The sequence below is a fragment of the Schistocerca piceifrons genome, chromosome 1 (genome assembly GCF_021461385.2).
Source record: "Schistocerca piceifrons isolate TAMUIC-IGC-003096 chromosome 1, iqSchPice1.1, whole genome shotgun sequence".
Lineage (NCBI taxonomy): Eukaryota > Metazoa > Arthropoda > Insecta > Orthoptera > Acrididae > Schistocerca > Schistocerca piceifrons.
The window spans coordinates 834,046,950-834,065,357 of NC_060138.1; positions in this window are offsets into that span (position 1 = coordinate 834,046,950).

Below are 18,408 nucleotides of genomic sequence, written 5' to 3' on the forward strand. Positions count from 1 at the left end.
CTGACGAACTGGTTAACAAATTAATTTGGTATACTCATTTAAGTTACGCACATTATGGAGCCAGAAAATGTTTTCTTATACTGAGACAGAACTGTTATTTTGCCAATATGAAGAAACGTATTCGACGAGTTTTATCGTCATGTAACATCTGCCAGAAAGCTAAGTCAGACACGACTTCACATATTCCTCCGTTACATTCCATTGTACCTGTTAAATTGAGACACATGGCCTCTGTAGACATTTTTGGTCCGATTCCCAGAACTAATAAAGGTTTTTGTTACATCTTTGTCGCTGTTGAACTCACTTCGAAATTTGTTACCTTCACTCCGTTACGCAAAGCTACTGCTAAATCTGTTTCGAATGCATTTGTAAAACATTTTCTATTTCATGTAGGGCATATATTGAAAGTAATTTCCGACAATGGACCACAATTTCGATCTGCTATATGGACACGTATGTTACGAGCAAGAAACATTTCTCCGATTTGTATATCCAAGTATCACGCTTCTTCGAACCCATGTCAACGTCTAATGAAAGAAATTGGTAAACTATGTAGAATATACTGCCATAAAAAACATATCGATTGGGATACACACATACTGTCATTCCAGGATGTAATTAACTCGATACCAAATGAATCTACTATGCTATCTCCGACTGTTATATTGCAAAATGTTGAACCAACTAACAAAATTAAAGAATTAGTATCCTTTCCTACATCTCGTCAACTACGACACCATGAAATAATTGATATTGCGCTGAACAACATCAAACCTGCCGCAGAGCGCCGGAGAAGACAGCAAAAACAGGTTTGTACACACGTTGATTTTCACATTGGACAGAAGATATTAGTACGCACACATTATTTATCCAACAGAGGAAAGAGAACATGTAGTAAATTTGAGCTTCTATATGCAGGTCCATACAGAATTCGCAGCATTCCTCATCCCAATGTAGTACACGTCAAAACTCTGAGAGCCAGAAAAAGTAAAGGCAATCACCATGTCTCCAATATTAAACCCTTTATTGAATGAACATACTCTATGATTTATCACACTGTAATGCCATTTCCTGATTTTTATATGACCAATTATGCAATTATATTTATATGACTACTTACTGATGATTATTATATTTTTTCTTGGCAAGTGCCCGGCAAGGTAAGGTTAGCAGGTCGCTTTTCTTGTCGTTATATATCAGACCATGCACATTTTCCATTTTTCATTTATGTATGATTATTTTCCTGTTTTGTTTGTATGCACTATGTAATCTTTAAGATATAACAAACACCAGTTGACTTTGACACATTGCCTTATGATATCTCACCATCGTGACTATTTTACATTTTTTGCTACTACATTATGATACTCTGTGTACATTTTTGCACCTGAACACTGTCTATGTTTTTGACATGATACGTTTTCTGTCATGCTATGCAGTATGCTTAATTATATCACTAGAAACAAGTTTTTATTTAATGGGTATATGATTCAAATGCAAGATATTAATCCTTATTCATCATTTTCAGAAAGCAATAACGTGTAAAAGAAATAAATTAAACAAACCACAGTGGATTACTATGAAATGGGAATTTCGCCTTCGGAATGAACGAAAGAAAATGGAATACCTTGTGATGAAGAGTAAATGGATCACAATTAACAAGCATTAACAAGAATATACTATACACATCGTATGATAGCAGTCTTAACTAATTTTTTTCTCTCAGAATACGAGGCGATTGATGCAGGCTGTCAGACAGAACTACACATCTTAGTTTTAGTGATGAAATATGCAAGAAATAAGAAAATCTCTACTATGAATAGTTGTATGAGTAAATGGTAATATGAATAATGAATAATGAAGTGTCTTTTTTTGCAGATGATAATGAATGATGATGATTAGTTATATGAAGAATATGCTAATACGAGTAATGAAGTTTTTCTTTGCAGGTGATGATAGTAATGAAGTTATGATAATATGAATAATGAAGTTTTTCTTTGCAGATGAGGATAATGATGAAGTTTTTATATTTACTGTTAGTTAAGAGATGCTATGTACAGCGTTATTACAAATGATTGAAGCGATTTCACAGCTCTACAACAACTTTATTATTTGAGATATTTTCACAATGCTTTGCACACACATACAAAAACTCAAAAAGTTTTTTTAGGCATTCACAAATGTTCGATATGTGCCCCTTTAGTGATTCGGCAGACATCAAGCCGATAATCAAGTTCCTCCCACACTCGTCACAGGATGTCCCCATCAATGAGTTCGAAAGCATCGTTGATGCGAGCTCGCAGTTCTGGCACGTTTCTTGGTAGAGGAGGTTTAAACACTGAATCTTTCACATAACCCCACAGAAAGAAATCGCAAGGGGTTAAGTCAGGAGAGCGTGGAGGCCATGACATGAATTGCTGATCATGATCTCCACCACGACTGATCCATCGGTTTTCCAATCTCCTGTTTAAGAAATTCCGAACATCATGATGGAAGTGCGGTGGAGCACCATCCTGTTGAAAGATGAAGTCGGCGCTGTCGGTCTCCAGTTGTGGCATGAGCCAATTTTCCAGCATGTCCAGATACACGTGGGCTGTAACGTTTTTTTTTTTCGCAGAAGGAAAAGGGGCCGTAAACTTTAAGCCGTGAGATTGCACAAAACACGTTAACTTTTGGTGAATTGCGAATTTACTGTACGAATGCGTGAGGATTCTCTACCGCCCAGATTCGCACATTGTGTCTGTTCACTTCACCATTAAGAAAAAATGTTCCTTCATCACTGAAAACAAGTTTCGCACTGAACGCATCCTCTTCCATGAGCTGTTGCAACCGCACCGAAAATTCAAAGCGTTTGACTTTGTCATCGGGTGTCAGGGCTTGTAGCAATTGTAAACGGTAAGGCTTCTGCTTTAGCCTTTTCCGTAAGATTTTCCAAACCGTCGGCTGTGGTACATTTAGCTCCCTGCTTGCTTTATTCGTCGACTTCCGCGGGCTACGGGTGAAACTTGCCCGCACGTGTTCAACCGTTTCTTCGCTCACTGCAGGCCGACCCGTTGATTTCCCCTTACAGAGGCATCCAGAAGCTTTAAACTGCGCATACCATCGCCGAATGGAGTTAGCAGTTGGTGGATCTTAGTTGAACTTCGTCCTGAAGTGTCGTTGGACTGTTATGACTGACTGATGTGAGTGCATTTCAAGCACGACATACGCTTTCTCGGCTCCTGTCGCCATTTTGTCTCAGTGCGCTCTCGAGCGCTCTGGTGGCAGAAACCTGAAGTGCAGCTTCTGCCGAACAAAACTTTATGAGTTTTTCTACGTATCTGTAGTGTGTCGTGATCATATGTCAATGAATGGAGCTACAGTGAATTTATGAAATCCCTTCAATCATTTGTAATAGCCCTGTAGTTATTTAAGTATTTGTTGCAGTTCGTTTTGACAGTATGTCTTAGATCGCATGGTATAATGACTGAGTGTTTTGGAAAGGACAGCTAGAGTACATACATACTGAGTACACGTTTCATTACCTGTTAATTCGAAGTTCACTACTTTTCAGCATAATATGCATTTCTTCTTTCAGCTTAATAATCCATTTTGTATTTTTTTCCAGGAGAAGCTATTCATGTAATTAATGTGCTATAAGCAGTTAGTTATTAAACCTGTTCTAGTACTTGCATTTTTTTTACCCATTTGTGTGTGTCATTCATGAATGTGATCACATATACTCTACTTGTTTCATAACCTTGCTACAGCTGACTCATGACGAATGACATTACTAATCCTTATTTGCAGCAATAAGTCAAAAGCAAATATTTCCATGCCCCAGCAATTAATTATCGATCCCAACGCAATGCATTTCTGGCACAAAAAATATGTATTACCAGTCCCAAATAATGCTACTAGTTTAAGAGATATTTATAGTACTAAATATAATGCAAATTTATCAGATGTATTGAATCCATTATATCTATATATAATTGGACAACGGACCTTGAGGAATAGTTACAGTGTGTTACATTTTAAATATGTCTTATGTCACTTGAATGATGAGTTCTGAGTAATACAGAATGATGTTTTCTAGCCACAGACCTTGAGTAATAGTTATAGTGTGTTACATTTTAAATATGTCCTATGTCACTTGAATGATGAGTTCTGAGTAATACTGAATGATGTTTTGTAATAATGCATAAATACTATGCCAATAATTTCCATAAATAATATCTTTTATACTCTATAAATGCTATGCCAATAATTAACTCTCATTTTTAATGATGACTTCTGAATAATACTGAATAATGTTTTATAAAACTATATGAATACTTTGTAATTGCCCAATGAATGCCACTGTTTCTTATATTTTAAATTTGTCTTATGTCACTTACATGCTATTATATATGAATACCAGTAGCTTGATGCTACACTCATTAGCTCCTGTTTTGAATGATGACTTCTGATGGTTTGTAACTGGCCAATGAGTGCCAATGATTACTATAACTATATGAATTATGTAAATGGTATGCCATTAATTAACTCTTGTTTTGAATGATGACTTCTGAACAATGCATAAATATGGTTTGCAACTGGCCAATGAGTGCCAATATTTAGTGTAATCAGATGACTTATGAATAATGTTCTGTAATACTCCATACATAGTACAGAAATATTTAGTAACTAGGCAATGAGTGCGACCAATTACTCAAATCGGTTGATAGACTAATTTAATTCCCAATCATGACTAGTGTAAGACTTAATGTCCTTTATCTTCTGACCTAATTACCAGAAATTACTGCAATACCCGTTTGTCCTGTCCATCCTCATGATCATGGAGCACTATATTTGGATTTTGCACTAATTCCAAGTTGGTGAAAAAGTATCAATTCTGCAGGAGTGTGGTGTTGACACATCATGCTGTCCACCACCTTAAACGATGGAGATGTTATTATAGTCCCACTGTTTGGTGTATCTAATGTACTACCAAAATGATAACATTGAATATTAATACGACATTTCAGTGTCTTGGCTACACTGATTCATACTTCAGGGAAGAGAACTTCAGATTGTCTTACTTGGTGTTGTGCTTCTGTAGAAAGATATGGACTTTCAGTGCAGCTACGTGCAACCTACTGTGCTACAACCATGATGCAATCCTTCCCTTTCCTTTCCTAGTTCTTGTAAAATGGTAGAGACATATACAGTGAGTGTGCACTTTATGTCATTTATTGATATGTTTTGAACTCATTGCGTATCCTAGTTCTTGTAAAATGGTAAAAAAAATATATACAGTGCGTGTGCACTTTATGTCATTTATTAATATGTTTTGTACTGATTGCGTATCCTAGTTCTTGTAAAATGGTAAAAAAATATATACAGTGCGTGTGCACTTTATGTCATTTGTTAATGTGTTTTGTACTCATTGTGTATACATTTTGTCATTGCTTGATATTTGTCATTGCTTGATATGTTCTGTACTCAGTGCATGTGCACTCTATTTCATTTCATGTTCTGCACTTATATATATATATATATATATATATATATATATATATATATATATATATATACGCTGTGACTGTAAACTTAGTTAATTAAGTAGATTTTAGAAAAAATTGTTGCTCATGGCAAGTCCAGTTGACTCACCATCGCTGCCAAATTTTTGCCCCCCCAGTGGAGGGTTATGTAAGAGGCCTGAGCAGATCTAATTTTGATGTATTGCTCATGCGCTGCCTGCGATATGCAAGGCCTCTGACCAGAGAGCAGTGTTGACTGCAGTAGGAACTGTGTAGCTGTAGCAGTAAGTTGTTGCTAGTCTGGAGTCTGCTCTGGTCTGGTATGGTGTATCGTGTTGGCTGGCCCGGTCGCGGTGCAGCGATGTCGGAGCCTGAGTATTATTGTATAAGGTAAAAAAGCAGCGTCGCGCATATGTAGTAATGTTTTCTCAAGTCGCATGTAAATGTTTTAAAACTCTCGTAATAATAATTTTCCTTGTAAAAAGTAACTTTTAACGACCATTCATTTAAATTAAAGAATTTACTAATTTGTCCCATCCATGATCATCCCGATTATTGCAATAGAAAAATCAGTTGCTTCCTTTCATAAATGACAGATAGGTCGGCCAGCATTGCACACAGCTGTGCCGGAAAAATTTATTGTAAGAGCAGATATATCCGGCGATTTCATTGAGGTAAGAAATTTTTCCTTTTTTTATTCAGAAGGATCTTTCAGGGCCATGACGCAGCACTGCTGTCGTCCAAAATTTACCAGGTTAAATTCACAGTGAATTATTTAAAAATCATAAGTGAGCGACAATTTAATTGAGAGGTTAGTTACATTGTTTTATTACCACGTTACTGAATTTATTTTTTTATTGGGACGTTACACTGAATGTGAACGACATAATTATAATTTTTACTGTTGAGAGGTTTAGGAATTTTTCTGTTGCGAGGTTACGCTAAATGTGAATGAATTTTGAGCTTAGGTTAAATCAGAAAGAATTTTGTGTGGGAGATCAAATGTGAAAAGAATTTTGTAGGGAGGTTATAAACGTAAATGAATTTTGTGGGGAGGTTACCATAAATTAGAATCATTACTCATAATATTTATTTTTATTTTGTGGGGAGGTTACACTGTAAAAGAATTTTGTTTTGAGGTTACAATAAAATCAGAATCGTACTCTTATTATTATTTATTTAAATTTTTGTGGGGAGGTTACAACTTGAATCACCATTTTCCTGATCCTTTCAAGGACATCTCTGTAGAACAATTGCTTGACAGTTCGTCCTGGAGAAACAAACTGTTTTTGCACGATACTTCTACATTTTGATCTTTGACTTGCTCATTCGAGATTTCTTTCGATCGAGGAGTCTCAAGTGTGCCAGTCTTCACTTCACCACTTTGTCTCAGGATTGTACTCAAAATTCCAAGATTCATCACCTGTGATCACACGACTGGATCATTCATGGTCGTTGGCAGTCCTCTCTAGAAGATCAATGTACACGTTTCGTCGACTGTCCTTCTGCTTGATTGTGAGTTTTTCCGGCACCATTTTGACACAAACCTTTCAGAAGTGCAAAACTTCGGTCAAAATTTGATGTACAGTGGAAGTTTTTAATTTTAACAGGTCACCATCATCTTCGTTGTTAAACATCGGTCTGAGTGAGGTTCATCTTCAACGTGCTCTCAGCCTTCCAAAAATGTTATGTGCTAGCGGAAAGTTCTTCTCTTGATAGGGAATGTTCCCCGTACGTCTGTTTCAACTTTTCGCTCTCGTGGATTTCCCAAGCTTAAAACAAAATTTCATAATATAATGTGCACACCCCCGCTAGCTGAGTGGTCAGCGCGACAGAATGTCAATCCTGACTGGGTCGGAGATTTTCTCCGCTCAGGGACTGGGTGTTGTGTTCTCCTAATCATCATCATTTCATCCCCATCCACGCGCAAGTCGCCGAAGTGGCGTCAAATCGAAAAAGACTTGCACCCGGTGAACTGTCTACACCACGGGAGGCCCTAGTTACACGACGTTTATACACTCCTGGAAATTGAAATAAGAACACCGTGAATTCATTGTCCCAGGAAGGGGAAACTTTATTGACACATTCCTGGGGTCAGATACATCACATGATCACACTGACAGAACCACAGGCACATAGACACAGGCAACAGAGCATGCACAATGTCGGCACTAGTACAGTGTATATCCACCTTTCGCAGCAATGCAGGCTGCCATTCTCCCATGGAGACGATCGTAGAGATGCTGGATGTAGTCCTGTGGAACGGCTTGCCATGCCATTTCCACCTGGCGCCTCAGTTGGACCAGCGTTCGTGCTGGACGTGCAGACCGCGTGAGACGACGCTTCATCCAGTCCCAAACATGCTCAATGGGGGACAGATCCGGAGATCTTGCTGGCCAGGGTACTTGACTTACACCTTCTAGAGCACGTTGGGTGGCACGGGATACATGCGGACGTGCATTGTCCTGTTGGAACAGCAAGTTCCCTTGCCGGTCTAGGAATGGTAGAACGATGGGTTCGATGACGGTTTGGATGTACCGTGCACTATTCAGTGTCCCCTCGACGATCACCAGTGGCGTACGGCCAGTGTAGGAGATCGCTCCCCACACCATGATGCCGGGTGTTGGCCATGTGTGCCTCGGTCGTATGCAGTCCTGATTGTGGCGCTCACCTGCACGGCGCCAAACACGCATACGACCATCATTGGCACCAAGGCAGAAGCGACTCTCATCGCTGCAGACGACACGTCTCCATTCGTCCCTCCATTCACGCCTGTCGCGACACCACTGGAGGCGGGCTGCACGATGTTGGGGCGTGAGCGGAAGACGGCCTAACGGTGTGCGGGACCGTAGCCCAGCTTCATGGAGACGGTTGCGAATGGTCCTCGCCGATACCCCAGGAGCAACAGTGTCCCTAATTTGCTGGGAAGTGGCGGTGCAGTCCCCTGCGTAGGATCCTACGGTCTTGGCGTGCATCCGTGCGTCGCTGCGGTCCGGTCCCAGGTCGACGGGCACGTGCATCTTCCGCCGACCACTGGCGACAACATCGATGTACTGTGGAGACCTCACGCCCCACGTGTTGAGCAATTCGGCGGTACGTCCACCCGGCCTCCTGCATGCCCGCTATACGCCCTCGCTCAAAGTCCGTCAACTGCACATACGGTTCACGTCCACGCTGTCGCGGCATGCTACCAGTGTTAAAGACTGCGATGGAGCTCCGTATGCCACGGCAAACTGGCTGACACTGACGGCGGCGGTGCACAAATGCTGCCCAGCTAGCGCCATTCGACGGCCAACACCGCGGTTCCTGGTGTGTCCGCTGTGCCGTGCGTGTGATCATTGCTTGTACAGCCCTCTCGCAGTGTCCGGAGCAAGTATGGTGGGTCTGACACACCGGTGTCAATGTGTTCCTTTTTCCATTTCCAGGAGTGTATTTTATGGCATAATATTGTTCTAATTTCCGCTGTTCCATTTCCGTAACACAACAAAAACACACCTTCATAGATAGCACCTTCAAAAGTCACGTGATGGCTGTACCGATCTGAAACTCGGACTGAGCATATGGAAGATACGAACACACCGGTTTACATAAGCACAACAACAGTCTTGTCAGACCGCTCGCATCGTTGTCAGCCTCATTACTTTCCTCACACACCTCGTACATCGCTGACGTCTATCTGCTGCAGGATTATGAGTCATGTTTTACGATCAAGGATTATCACGTTCTTGAGGAATGAAAAATCTCTTTCGTAGTAGTTCCGCATTAGCGTTTACTGAACAAAATGCCAGCTACCAACTGTAAGACAAGACTCGTGCTTGGATATATTACTTACTCGCAAATAGAACTGAACACCTAGTTCTTAACGCAACAACATAGACATTTAAAGGCAAATACGGAGGTACATCATTGGTTTGATATAGGGTTTTCACAATTTATATTACTGATTAGTAGATAACTCTGAAGATTCTGTGAATGTATTCATGGATAGTTTTAGCGCCTTAATGAAATATATCAGGTTAGAAGACTAGAATTTTGTAGGAATACTTGCGGATGAAGACTTGCGAGAAAATTAGACAAATAAGACGCCATATAAAGCTTCACCGACACTCATTTTTCATGTAAACAGGAAAGGAGGAACTGATAGTGGTACCACAAGCACCCTTCCCCAAACACTGTAAGATGGCTTGCTGAGTGCAGATGTAGACGTAGATGAGATCCAGAGCGCCATTAATGAGAGTGGGGATGCCGCGTTCCCTGACATCGATACATTTCCGCACTTGTTAAAAGGCGCCATGCTGTACACCATGAGCTGCATGTAAAATACTTTTATTACCAGACCAGCATATGTTATATGTAATAGTCTAATTAATTAATGCAGTATTATACACTATGATTAGTTTATTTATACACTGCTCAAAAGAAATAAGGGAACACAGGTACTGTAACCTTTCTTTTAAAAAATTACTTATATACGTCAGTACTGAATGTTTTGTTATCCAAAACTTTCTCCTAGTGTAACGTGTACTTTCGATATAGTGTTCAGCTGCTGACCAATACTGACTGTTGGTTGGCCCTGTGTTCCGCATGTGAACAGTGTCGTGAAACAAAATTTTGAACTTAATGAAATGCAGAATTTGAAATACTGCAAACGTATCTACTGCCAAAAGAAACTAAGTATGTGTTCAGTGAAAATCATATAACTGAAACTTAGTACTGAGGTACATAAGAAAGCTGCATGGTAAGAAGAGCAATGTTTGACTTGGATTAACCACAACAATAAATTACTGCTCTACTCCAAAAAAATAACTGTATGAAACTACTATCACTGTTCACCGAAAATTAATCTGCTTGCTTAGCACAACACTGATAATTCTGACTATGTACTGTTCCCTCATAAGAATGCAAGGTGAGATCTGCCCTGAAATAAAAGTGGCGTACCTCTTGCTCAGCATGCTATTTTTTGTGTAATGTACTGGCGTCCTCGAAAGCAAATACAAATCGGCAGATGCAGCAGCTAAAAAGAATAACCTACAATCTACTCTTTTTTTGTCAGAAACTATCTGTTGCTCCATGTGGCCTAAGGTGCAATACACACCCGTCAATATACTCAAAACTTTACTTGATGGAGGCGGTTTTTACTTTAAAGAAAATCGTTCGAAAATCGTTCTTGAAAAATTAAACTCTGATTATTGACAAGAAGGACTATGTAACACAAGAAGACTAACAGTTGCGAAACTCTTTCATTACAAAAATGACAGGCGTCTCAACCAATTGTGTAATTAGTGACATAATAAAAACAAAGATATGAAATTAATACTAATCAGGAATATTGTTATATATCTGAGGGACAAGATTTCCTTCAGTTAATAGTTCTGACAAACAAAAATTTTATTCTTGTGCATGCATGGGTTGCCTTTAAAAATTCCTCCAAAAACCTTCTCCATTTACAAAAAGTATGAAATAGCTTTATATAAAATTTTTCATCTCCATAATAAACTATTCCAGATAGTTCCTCCCAGAATCACAAATAACCGATCTTATTCTCTGCTAAACTCACCGACTCACTACTATGCCTCAAATAAGGATGCCCCATCGCTGTACAACTGGCTGACTAACATCTGAACCACAGGTAAAACTAAACAAAGTTAAAGATCTTATTCGCTACTCGTGTAGTACCCTCGTTCATCTTTGTCCCAGTACAGTAAAGATAAATTATTTACAATAGCAGAAACCATTTGAAAACCCTTGCAACATCAATGTCCTGTATATTAAATCTGTTTTGATACAGGCATTACCTGAGATCTTCGCTTTCAATCTAGGCAACAATTAAAATCATTCGCCTCCTACTGGCTGTGTTATGCATTACTGTGTCAGGGGAACCATCAGAAGGAAGCGGATACCGGTGTCCCTGTGTTTTCTAATGAGGTACACAGACGGAAATTTTTTGGAAATTTGCGGTATGGACAATGGATCCAAGCTGCTAAGGTCATCGGTCCCTAGGCTTACGCACTACTTAGTCTAACTTAAACTAACTTAAGCTAAGGACAGCACACACATCCATGCCCGATGGAGGACTCGAGCCTCCGACGAGGAAAGCGGCGCGAACCGTGACAAGACGCCCTAGACCGCACGGCTACCCCGCGCGGCGTGTACACAGATGGCAGTTGCCATATGTGGACGTTGGATTCAACCAAGCCCATGAAAAGCAACACCTCAGTGCAGTGCTCGTTCAAGAGAGGTCCGTTTGTTCCAGAAAGGATAGACTTTCGGCAGATGTCAACGCCTCACCGTGTGTCACGTATAGGTTGTGGACACGCTACAGGGAGACGGGTCAGTACACAAGGCGAGTTGGACAAGGTCGCCAAAGCATTGCAACCCACTTTATTAAACTTTTTATTATGGTTTTTTCACTGTCCGTGTGTCGCATTTTTTTCTTTTTAGATTAAGAACCAGCAACACATTTTCCTAAACGATCGTGAAAACTGCCTAAAACCATGCTTAGGATGGCTGGTGCACCAGACCAACGGTCGGTAACTCACCTCGTAAAATCAACCAGATTCTGGATCACTTCGCTAATTCGCAAGCGTTGACGCTGTTGGCCACAAATAACTGAAAACAGTAATAACATAAAAAGACTGGGAGTAGTTGTCCGGAACGACATTAAGTGGAATGCTGAAGTAAAACTAATTGTACAGAAAGTGGTTGCCAGACTGAGAATGTAAAGAAAATGTAATTCATGTACTAAAGAAGTGGCTTACAAAACGCTTGTAAGACCGATTCTTGAGTATTGCTCACCTGTCTGAAACACCACTTAATAGAAGAGATAGAAACGTTCCTACGAAGAGGAGTGCATTTTTTCACAGGGTCGTTTGGTAAGCAAGACGGCATAATGGAGGTGCTTAACAAACTCCAGTGGTACACACTGCAAGACAGGGATTGTGCTTTACTGTCAAAAATCCGCAAACGTACGTTCCGGGAAACCTCCTCATCTGAGAGTATCACTTGCACCGTACGTCTTCGATTATTTCTTGGATGTATTTTAACCTCTGTGTTCCCATGCAGTTTTTACCCTTTACAGCTCCCTGTAGTACCATGGAGGTTATTTCCTGATGTCTTAACGTATGTCCTATCATCTTGTCCCTTCTTCTTGTCAGTGTTTTCCACATGTTCTTTGTTTCACAGATTCTCCACAGAACCTCCTCTTTCCGTATAGTATCAGTCCACATATGTCTCTCTAAATGATCATAACGAAAAAATAACAAAAGAGTCATACGGACGATTACCGACAAGACCATTTCCCACGCAATATTTGCGAATGTAGCACGGTAGGGGAGAAATAACAATGATACCCAACAGACTGTGAGATGACTTGCGGAGTGTAGATGCAGAAGTAAAAACTTCACTAATTTCCTTGACCTGTGGCATTTTCATCTTCGGATCTTTTATCCCTGTCTTGTCCAGACATTATCGTTACCACTGTCTCTTCCACGTCAAACAATTACTGACCATCTACGGCTATATTCTCCATTCAGTGCTTCCCTTCTCTATTATAATCCCCTCTACAATAACCATAAGGTCATCCATAACATTCTGGAAAAGGTATCCATACTACTTCGGCTTGCATGTGTTCAGCGCCGAGGACGTGGGACAATTTAAGGTTTCTGCAACGTCTCCAGGTGACAGTCTATGGCGCGGTGAACAATGGTCGTAAGTTTTGGCTGTTCAGTGTACTTTCCCTGGCATTTTTGTCATTAACAAGTTTCATCATACTTTTTAAACTCAATGGCAGCGGGCTATCCTACAAACGCGTCCTTTGCACTGTGCCGTACGTAGTTAACAGCAGATGTGTACAGATTCTCGATCCAACCTACCTGCCCCTATCCCGCTGCAACAGTTTCTGCAAGCCCAGTCAGCCTGCTGCATTTGACAACACGTTGCACTGTCAATCCAGCGTGACTACAGAAGGACCAACTGGTAATTTCACTGCAGCTCAACTATCATAACTGTGGAAGCAGCAAAATGAACAAATCAAACGTAAAGGAGACTGTGGAGAAATTAAGAGTTGGGAAATATATACCAGTCACGAAACGGAACGCAAGTCCAGCATGGGAAAAGTTTTCGTGTGTTTTGGAGCCTACTTCAAATGAATAGGTAGATATCTGGCAGTGCAAATTGTGTAAAAAGTTAGTAAATACTCATTCGGGAACTTCAAGTATGTTAGACATGTCTGTAAATTTGACCATCAGTTTCCTCACTCCATGTATATATACTTAAGAGGACAAGGTTAGTGGCTGAAAAGTGTGTGGAGATATGTGCTAAATACTGGAGGTCATTTAGCAGTATATGGGCTTTCTAAGTTTAGGACAAACGTTGACTGAAATGGGAAAAATATATGACTCAATGGATATCGAAAACCACATTCTGATGATACGCAACGTAGTGCAGGGAAAAAGCTTAATTCGAAAGAAAAGTTTCTTCTATCATACTCATACTTTTTAGATTAACGCAATACGGAAAACTTATTTCGTTTTTGCTGAAATGCATTTGGGGGATTAGAATTAGTCATTATGGCCAGTTATTATTCAGCGTACCTGCAACACACATCTAGGAAACTGATTAAAATTATTACAACTTGCTTTATATTTGGCTGAAACACACTAAGGTTAAGCAACTATGCTTTCAAAACCTTAATTTAGTTTGCGTTACAGTATAATAGACAACTTCTGGTTCTTAAGTGCAGAAATGATTCTGATTGCTATAGAGAACCTGATGATAGTTCGAGCTGAAAACAGCTAGTACTAGTCCAAAGAGGATGAAGTTGCAGAGAAAACCGTTCATATCGAATAAATACACCGAAAAGGAAAAAAAGGACAAATAAAATCAATAATTTTCTGGGCTACAATGACTCAGAATGAATGTATGTAGCATATTGATCCTCGTCTTGAGATACTCGGGTAAAAAATATCGGAACCGTATTCATAACACTACAGAGAAAACGTATAGAATAAATTATTAAGTAGCGTAACACCGCTGGAAGAGGACAGGCAAACAAGTTTCCCTTAGCCTTCTTGGGCTGGGCTTACCTTGGCCTGAACGGCAGTAGAACGGCCGATGGCGTGCGGCAGCCTTCCTACCTGGCTAACAGCAAGCATGGACAGGTCACAACGGAATTCGTACAGCTGTCGTAGCACAACGTCGTATCATCTTTGCTATGTTGGAATGACTCTATGGGCACGTCCCAAAAGCTAATAATATAAAAAAAAATGAAAACAATAATCAGTTCTGGGAAATAGGCTGAAAAAATTGTGCAAATATACACTGCCACTGACGAGTAGAACACGCCAAGTGCCATAACCCTATTTCCCTGAAAATTTGCTCAGTGGAGGAGGAGTCAACATAAGGGAACACATGTCCTCGCTTATGCGTAGCTATTCGACAGTCAGTGAGAAAACGACGCTCAAAGTTTTCAACGTAATTTAGGTGCTTTTTAGCGAGCGCTAATTACAACTGTAATAGTGGCACAGCAGCTAGCGTCGTAGCCTCTCACTTTAGCACCCTGTACTCGAAAGCCAATTGCTGTTTTTATTGTATTTATTTATTGCTCATTCACCTATCTTCCCACGTCCATAGAAAGTTACTAACGAATCTTCCTATCAAGTTAGGGGATACAAGGGCGTTGTATTAATTGTACAATTAAAATTTGGTTTCATAAGAAGTGTTGTACGTTTACTATATAGTTACTATCTTTTTAAATTCTCATATTATTGTATCAACTCTTACATTAATTCTTATGCTTTATTAAGATTTTGAACATGGCTGCGCTTCAGGAACTGTTCATGCAAGAGCTTTAATCAAATGGAAATAACAGTCAACCAGTTGCAAAATACAGGTTTATAACCTTCACCATGGTTTCGACAGTTTTAAAACAAGGTATTTTACATAGAATCACATTATCTATATATGGATACAGATAATGTCATTCTACATACAATACCTTATGAAAAACAGTTTTAAAACTTCGAAGCCATGGCCAAGGTTTAGCAAACCTGTTTTTTGCAACTGGTTGTTTGTTATTTCCAGTCTATTGAACCTCTTCTATTTTATTCTTATGTTTTTTCTTCAGGAAGGTTTGGTCCATTCCCTTGGATGATAACGGTCGTAGAAACATTCAGAATACCACGAGTATCACGCAGGGGCAGGTTTGCCACAGTGACATCGCATGAATCTCACTCGGTAAAGCAACGTCGGTAACATTCCTTTAGATTTTAAGCCATGTCAGTAATTTCGAGGCAAACCACACATAACGGATCACTTTGTACAAAACGGAGCTTGCAGTTCATTATGAATCAATATACACTACAGGAATTTCACAGAAATCAATTTCAAATATTCGTGGTGAATAAAAAAAAGTGACATTCACCACGAATAAGGACAACGTTATTTCAATATTCACCGGAAAACATTCGTGCAGTAAGCTTCTACTGACATGGGGAGATAAATGAAAAACTAAAATAAAAGTAATGATCGGGTTTCGAGCACGGGAGGAAGAAATGTTAAACTGCGACGCTAACAACTGTGCCACCCCTTCAGCCGAACGATTTAACCGCTAAAAGCACATAAATTGCCTCGAAGACTTTGACCATCATTTCTTCGGAAGCCGCCGAGTTTCTGCAGATACGCCGAGACACGTGTTCACTTATTATGTCTCCTCTTCCACTAAGCAAAGTTTCTGGGAAATCGGGTTACGACACTTGCCGTGTTCTCCTAGTGAGTGATAGTTTCTTGACTAGTGTCTAATTACTAACGTTCTGCAACGATAGTTCTAATTGGGCACACGAACACTTTCACCCTGATTACCACAAAAGTGAAAGGAAAACTGAAACAAGCTGATACCTAGACACTGTACGGAATGATATCTAGTTTCAGAACTCATTAGAAGCTCTGCATTCAGGTCTCCTCTTTTATTCTGGTTCTTAATTATCTTCTTTTGTGAATATTTCGGTATCCTACCTTCAAACAACGGTTCTCTACCACTCGTAGCATGTTCCCAGAACTTCCACAGCTGTAGTAGTACAGACGGGTAACAAATGACAATATCTCTGATGGGTGCGCTCCAACAGAGCGCATTTTGTTTCGATCAACGATCTCAGTGGAAAGGCCGACAGAAACACTTACTGATCAGATTAAGCTTATCCATCATTAACAAAAATTACTCTGTGCACTATGTGACTTAACTTCTGAGGTCATCAGTCACCTAGAACTTAGAACTGCTTAAACCCAACTAACCTAAGGACAGCACACACATCCATGCCCGAGGCAGGACTCGAACCTGGGGCCGTAGTGCCCAGAACCGCACGACCATCCCGGCCGGCTCCATCACTGACATTTAAGAACCCGTGACTGTGTGTAGGGTAGGGTATAAATATAGGAAACAACTGCTATACACTTTTCGAACTATTTATTTATTCCCACAAACTAATATCCGAACCTTTACAGACACATCTGCAGTTGAGGTACACTCAAGTTATTTATTTCCGTAGATCGATGCTGGGTACTGGCTGCGTGACAAGAAGACAGGAAAACGTTAATGTATCGCATGTGTGATATTTATAGGGCCAACTCTGTCGAAAAATGAATTCTTTTACTTACTGCGTCGGTGTGGGCGAAACTGTAGTTAGTATCCACAAGGCAAATTTCATTTCAGTTGGCTATTGGCCACAGATCACTACAAATATGAATACTGATGATCACCTTAAATCAGCCACCAATCAGCTTGCGCTGTGCAACTGATGCATATTGCAAAGATTTTCAGTCCAGGATATGACACTTCACAACCATCGATTGTATTTTACGCAGGAAGACAAAAGAATTGATTCTTAATTATGTGTCATATTTTTGAGTGAAAATATTTGTATTACACGTCAGTGGTATACAAAGACTTTATATAAACAAATTTTGCAGGACGTGCTGGCTGAAAACAGATGAATGGTGACAGTTAGTATTTATATTTATAGTGAAAAGTGAATAATCTGTGGCCAGTTAGGAATTAAAATTAAATCCGTCAGGTGGACGCTAATTACTATTCTGTCCCCACTGATGTAGTGAATAAAAGAATTCGTTTCTCGACACACCTCGCCTTATAACTATCTCCGCCTGCGATAAACCGACGTTCCCCTACCTTCTTGTCACAGAGCCAGTACCCAGCATCACGCTACAAAAATAATATGTCCATCCCACCTGAAGATAATCTAAAAAGGCTCGTAAACAAATTTGCAGAAATAAACAAAAATTTCAAAGAGTGACTCGTCGCAGCGTTTTGTATTTCTATTACACATACCTGCTAAACATTCATTGTTAAACTCGTAAAGTATTAAATGTATGCAAAGTACCGGGAGATCGGTTCATTTAATTAGAGAAAGTGCCAAATTAGGTAATTTCGTTGAGTAAAATTTCGACTGTTCCATTTTGTACCACATAGCTTCGTTTGTTCGCAAAGCCATATAATAATTTCGCGTGCAGTGTAGCCTTGTTCATTTTGATGTCGCAATGTACATTTGTCATGCGTTTAATTCTTTGAGAAATTAAATGAAATTGTATGATTGTATTCAAACGTACGAGCACAGTACTAACTTCCAACGGCGTATTCAAAATAACTGCTGCAGTATAATTCACTATGAGGGGGAATTCCAATGTAAAACAACCGTTATTGTCTGCTTTCTCATAAATTAACTTATTATTTTCTGCAGCACATCGACATATTATTTTTTTGTTTAAAATGTTTGAGTCATACGGCTACCACACTGATGTTATTAAACAGAAGATAATAGTGGTGACCGGCAACATGTTTGTCCACCTTTAACAGTTAGTTCAAATGGTTCAAATGGCTCTGAGCACTATGGGACTT